Below are 6733 nucleotides of genomic sequence, written 5' to 3'. Positions count from 1 at the left end.
CAGAGTTCCCACCTCCTACACCCTCATCAACACTGGGCATGATGGGAAATCGATTTCCCAAGCGACTCCTCCGAAAACCCCAGAGCGAAACCTCAAACTCCAGGTTCATTTAAGGAAAGGAGGCAGCCAGGGAAGTAAGTCTGTGGAAGTCTCATGCACACACCCAACTGACACCCATACGTGGCCAGCAACTGGGGCTTCTAGAGACAGGAGGCGGTGAGCCCTCACAGCCCTCGCTGGCTTCCTGGAGCAGGCTCAGTGTGGGCCAAGGGAGCATAGCACCCTCTGCGCATCCTTCATCTCCCACACTTGCCCATGTGGCCCTGAGCCAATGGGGCAGATTGAGAAAGGGCTTCCTTAGGACAAGAGATTCCAGAAACAACCTAATAGAACAGAGAGGGAAGGATCATCAGGCGCTCCCTTCCGTGGTCAGGTCTGTCTGCCAACACATCCATGCCTAGGCCTACAACGGTTTCCTATTAGAGCTGCAACCCAGGGACTCACTGCCTTGCCTCTCTCATGACTGTTCCCCCTCCGCACAGTGAATCAGGGCCTCACATTCACTCAGGGACTTGGAACATACCATATGCAATATACAAACCATACAGATGGGTTTCCAGGTTCAGAGAGCAGTTCCATCTTATGTAGTACGATGGCAGCATCCACACTTCCAGAACTCTGCCCAGTTCCTGACTTCCCTGAGCCCTGGCCTTTATCCCATCGGTTTGACCTGCTAGCACAGCCTTATATCCTCAGCCCCAGAAAGAGGCAGCACTCCATCTTCCACATCCTCCCCATTTACAGAGCCCTCAGTGTGCTCCAGGCTCTGTGCCAAGCCCAGGAGATGCAAAGGTGAGTGAGACCCAGGCACCTCATGGAAGTTGCTCACCATGTGCGAGAGAAACAGTCACATAAACTCAGTGCAGCATGGTCAGGGCTCCAGGAGAGACGTCTCCGAGCTGCTGTGGGAGTCCAGCCAGTAAGGCCAAGAGCTCTGCCTGGCAGACAGAAGGCTTCTTGGGGGAGGTATCTTTTGAGCTGTGTCTTGAGTGACACTGGGGAAAGTCAAGGTTGGAGAAATTGTCCCATGGATCCCACATGAATTAATACTCTTGAGACACAAACAGCACAACTAAAATTACGAACATAGGCAGAAAAGGAGGGCTTTGTATTTCTTTGATCCTGCAATTCTGATTCTACAATTTAACTTAAAGATTTCCTCCTGCATATGTGAAATGACATGTGTTCAAGGGTCTTTACTACAGCACTGTTTGCAAAGCAAAAGATTAGAAGGAATCTAAGTATCCATCAGTGTGAGATGGTTATATTAGTTTCCGGTGGCTGCTGTAACAAATTACTACAAACTTGGTGCCTTAACACAACAGAAATTTATCCTCTCCCAGTTCTGGAGTCCAGAAGTCTGAAACCAGAATCGCTGGACTGAAATCAAGCTATCAGCAGGGCCATGATCCCCCCCGAGGCTCTGAGAGAGAATCCTGTCCTCGCCCCTTCTAGCTTCTGGTGGCTGCCCGCATTCCTTGGCTTGTGGCCACATCACTCCAGTCTCTGCCTCTATGGTTACATTGCCTCCTCCTCTTCTGTGTCAAAGCTTCTGCCTCTCTCTTACAAGGACACATGTGATTGCATCTAGGGTCCACATGGATAATCCAGGACCATCTCCCCATCTCGAGATCCTTAATTTAACCACATCTGCAAAGTCCTTTTGTGCCATAAAGGTAAGATTCACAGGCTCCAGGAATTAGGATGTGGATGTCTTTTAGGGGCTGTGATTCAGCCAACCACACAATGCAACCACGCAATGGAATATCATGCAGACGTTAAAAAGAATGAAGAATCTCTCATGCACTAATAGGAAATGTATTCCAAGATATATCAAAAATTTTAATAAAGTTTATATAGTTTATGTAATTAAAATATATAAAATTTAAATAATTTTACAGTTTTTAAGTGAGAAAAGGAATAAATTCAAAGGATAGTGAGTAACTCACAGAATCAAGAGGAGAGAAGCAAGTACAGAATAGTTTGTACGCTGTGCTACCACTTACATAAAAACTACGTGTATGTGTGTGTGTGTACAATCCTGGAAGCATACATAAGAAATTGAAAATAGTGGTTACTGCTGGGGAAGGGAAAGGGGAACTGAGGGGGCAGAGGTGGGGAGGAGATTTTTCACTGAATATATATATATATATATATATATATTTCTTTTTTTTTTTGAGGAAGATCAGCCCTGAGCTAACATCTGCTGCCAATCCTCCTCTTTTTGCTGAGGAAGACTGGCCCTGAGCTCACATCCATGCCATCTTCCTCTACTTTATATCTGGGATGCCTGCCACAGCACGGCTTGCCAAGCGGTGTGATGTCTGCACCTAGGATCCAAACTGGTGAAGCCCGGGCCACCGAAGCGGAACGTGCACACTTAACTGCTGCACCACCGGGCCGGCCCCTGAATATATTTTTTTAAACCAGCTTTATTGAGATATAATTTATATACCAGACAATCCACCCATTTAAAGTGTATGATTCAATGGTTTTTAGTATATTTGAGGAGTTATGCAACCATCACCACAATCAATTTTAGGACATTTTCTTCACCCTCAGAAGAAACCCTTGACCCATGACCTTCCTCCTCATTTCCCTCAACTTCCCTGCCCCCAGCCCTCACAACCACTAACCCACTGTCTGTAGAGTCCCTAGACTGTAGATTTGTCTCTTCCAGACATTTCCTATTAATTTAATCATACAACATGTGGCCTTTTGCGTCCGGCTTCTTTAACGTAGCGTGGTTTAAGGTTCATCCATGTTGTAGCATGTGTCAGTACTTCATTACTTTTTATGGCTGAATAATATTCCATCGCAAGAATGTGTCACATTTTGTTTATCAGCTGATGCCCATTTGGGTTGTTTACACTCTGGCTTTATGAATAAGGCTGCTGTGAACATTCGTGTGCGAGTTTCTGTGTGGACGTGTTTTCATCCTCTTGGGTATATACCCAGGACTGGAATTGTTGGATCATACTGTAACTCTACGCTTAACTTTCTGAGAAACAACCAGGTTGTTTCCCAAAGTAAATGCCCCATTTCACAGTTCTGTCAGGAGTGGAGGAGGGTTCCAATCTCTCCACATTCTTCCTAACGCTTGTTACTATCTGTCTCTTTTGGCTATAAGTTCTAGGGGGTGTAAAGTGGCATCTCATCGTGGTTCTGATTCACATTTCTCTGATGGCTAATGATGTGGAGCGTCTTTTCATGAGCTTATTGGCCATCTGTATCTCTTCTTTGAAGAAATATCTATTCAGATCCTTTGCCTATTTTTTAAATTGGGTTATTTTCCTATTGTTGAGTTGTAAGAGTTCTTTATTTGTTCCAGACATGAGTCCCTTACCTGATATATGATTTGCAAATATTTTCTCCCATACTGTGGGTCTGAATATCCTTTTATGCCTTTTGAATCTGGTACCATATGCATATACTACTTATTAAAGTTAAATAACTTAAAATTTTTTAAGAAAGAAAAGGAATGAATTCTGAGGATAGTGGGTAGCTCACAGAATCAAGAGGAGGAAAGCTGGAGGACCAGGCCTGGCCCAAGGCAGTGCTGGGGTGTCGAGGAAGCAGGAACCACTGTTCTCTTGGTCAGGGCCCACTCCTGAGATGAACAAACTCCGCTTCTCCTCCCGTCTTCGCCATGCTCCATTCACAGCTCAAAGTCCTGGGGGAGAGGCCAGCTAGTTAGTGAAACGTGGGCTAGGCACCCACTCCTTGACACTGGGAAAGAAGACAGAGCACCATGATTGACAGCCAAGACTTGACATGGTGGGACAGAGGTAAGTCCCCCAAGGGAAAGGGGATGGAAATCCACTCTGGATGCTGAAGAGCAGGTAGCCTGGTTCCCCTACACCTGCCCCTACTTAGGCAAATAAACTGTCTAGACCAGCACCGTCCAACAGAAATCCGGTGAGAATCACAGAGGTCATTTAAAATTTTCTGATAGGCACAATGAGTAAAAAGAAATAGGTGAAATTAATTTTAGTAATACATTTTGTTTAAGCTAATATATTCAAAATATTATCATTTCAACATGTTATCAATATACAAATATTAACGAGATATTTAACATTCTTTTTGTACTAACTCTTCAAAATCCGGCGTGTAAGCACTTACAGCCCACCTCAGCGTCCAGACACGCTCTTATAGACGGCTTTGAACTTCCATTCGACACAATACAACACAGGATGCAACTGTCCTTGGTACACGGTTGCTCTTGCCTCTTCCCCAAAAAGAAGATACACAAAGTCCCCAGAGTCGTGGCGTCCACACCTGGCCAACGATCACAACATCCATCTCTGAAAACTTTCCATTACTCCTCAAAGTCAGTCACAGACCCACTTGAATAAATTTGTAAAGTTAACTTGTAACAAAAATCCATATATGAAATAAGAAGAAAAGAGAAAAAAAAAGAAATTAGTTAATACACTAGCACACGCACAACACAGCAAGCAAAGGAGAAAACACACAGAGCTGCTACAGAGGCCCTGGTTCTGCGGATGGTCACAAGTCCATCGCTAATGGTCCTAACTTCCTTCTTCCTTTACTCATTCCATGTTCCCTTCGCCCTCCAGCAGTACGTCAGCTGGCCAGGGTCCTTTACTTGGTGGAGCGACCAAATCTTCATTGCTGAATAGTCTGCGTTGATTCTCAGTGGCCCTACCTTTTGTTGGTTGCTATAGTTTTCCATTAACTTTCACTGTTTACATGGAAGTACTAAGAGGTGCCCCAAAGTTGCAGGTATAGTTCTTCTGCTCCCTTGCGTAGCAGCAACCCAATTTCCCCCTGGTTCAGAGACATGAAGAGCCCAACACGGCCAGGTGGCAGTCTCAATTCAACGGGATCATTATGGTGCCCCTGATGGAAGCATTTCTCCACCAGAACTAAGGCCGTCAAACCAGCAGAGCTCAAAGTTGCACAGACAGGGGAAACAACTCTGCAGGTGGGTTGTACGACCTAATAGTGAGAGGAGCCCCTCCCATTTCCACCCTTGATTCCTATGGGAGAAACAGTCACAGAGTGAAAGCATGTAGCGCATCCTGTAAGACAGAACGCCAACCTTTCAGGCCAACTCGTACCATAACCAAGTCTTCAGGAGGCCGCCCCATAGTTCCATCAGGCCAACTGCTTCTGGGTTATGTGGTGTGTGGTAAGACTAGTGAATTGCCATGAGCACCAACCTGTTGCTGTGCTTACCTTGCTCTGAACTGAGTTCCCCGATCAGAGCAATATTATGTAGAATACCAGGACAGTGAAAGAGGAACTGTGTGCACACAGATGGTTGGGCTGGCAGAAGAATTTCAGGAAGGAGTGGCAAACTATATCCAGAATAAGGGTCTGTTCCAATGAGGACCAAATTGACGCCCCTCCACGATGGAAGGGGTCCAGTGTAGTCAATCTGCCACCAGATGGCTGACTGGTCCTTCCACCTCCAAGAATGGTAAGCTTTTAAAATGTCCAGAGGGCATTTCTTTCCTTCCTTTCCTCATTCACTCAAGAATTTTCTGAGGCCCCCTGTGCCCAGCCCTCTGCTCAGCCTGTAGGTGGCACAGCAGGGCCTGGGCTCTTGGCCACGATGTCAGTCTCGGGGTTTTTGTCCACAGAGGCATGAGAAACCAGACAGCTGCAGCTGCCACCACTTCTCAAGCAGAATGTCACAGTCAACAGAGCACTGGACAGGGAGTCCAGAGACCTGACTTCTAGTTCTGGGTCAGCCATCAGCACCTGTGTGATGTGAATGAAGGCAGAGGGCCCAGGCTAGCAGGTACCCATGGTGGACCAAGGGTGGGGAGGTTGGACCTGTTCTCCTTGGGGGCAGGCACAAGGGAGTCAGCTGTCCATGGAGAATTTTGAAATAATCAACTAATAGTTGTTCTGCTTTTTATTATCACTACATACCTGCAATTCTAAAGAACGTCAGTGAGAAAATACTCCTCACCAAAAAAGCCTTTTGTTTGCCCAAATTCTAAACAATTGCTACTGTTACTATTAGGTTTTAATAATGTATGTGTAAGCGTTAAACTGGCACATTTTTCCTATTTATTTTTTAATAAACATTGTATTTTATGTGGATGTTAACTTGGAGACCTCTCAGCTATTCTTACCCCAGACACACACGGGTTTATTTCTACATGCTTTTATTTCTAGGCTAAGCTTATAAGAGTTTGGAATCTTTCCAGCTCATTTCCGGCTAAAATTTAAACAAATTAAAGACAGGGACATGGAGAAGAGGTCCAAACCCATCCAGCTCCAACTCCTCAGGCGTTAACTGGGGAAGATCAGCTCCGCCACCTAGTGGCAGAAAAGGGGATTACATGCACAAGCGCCCGGATGACCCCATCCCGAAGAAGGCTAATAAGGCAGTGATGTGTGGTATTGGACCTTTGAAATATGGCTTGTCCAAACTGAGATGTGCTGTTGGTGTAAAACACATACTGGATCTTGAAGACAATACGGAAAAAATGTAAAATATCTCACTAACGATTGTTTATCATGATCACATATTGATGCTTATATTGATGATGTGTTGAAATGCTAATATTGGGGGGCGGGAGGCAGCGGGGAGATTTAAGCAGACAAGTCAACCCAGGGCTGACTGCATCCCAGGTCTGACTAGATAACAATGAGCAAGTTCCTTCATTTCTCAGGGCCTTCGTTTCCTCAT

The sequence above is a fragment of the Equus przewalskii genome, chromosome 1, assembly GCF_037783145.1.
Source record: "Equus przewalskii isolate Varuska chromosome 1, EquPr2, whole genome shotgun sequence".
NCBI lineage: Eukaryota > Metazoa > Chordata > Mammalia > Perissodactyla > Equidae > Equus > Equus przewalskii.
This window is presented reverse-complemented; position numbering follows the sequence as displayed.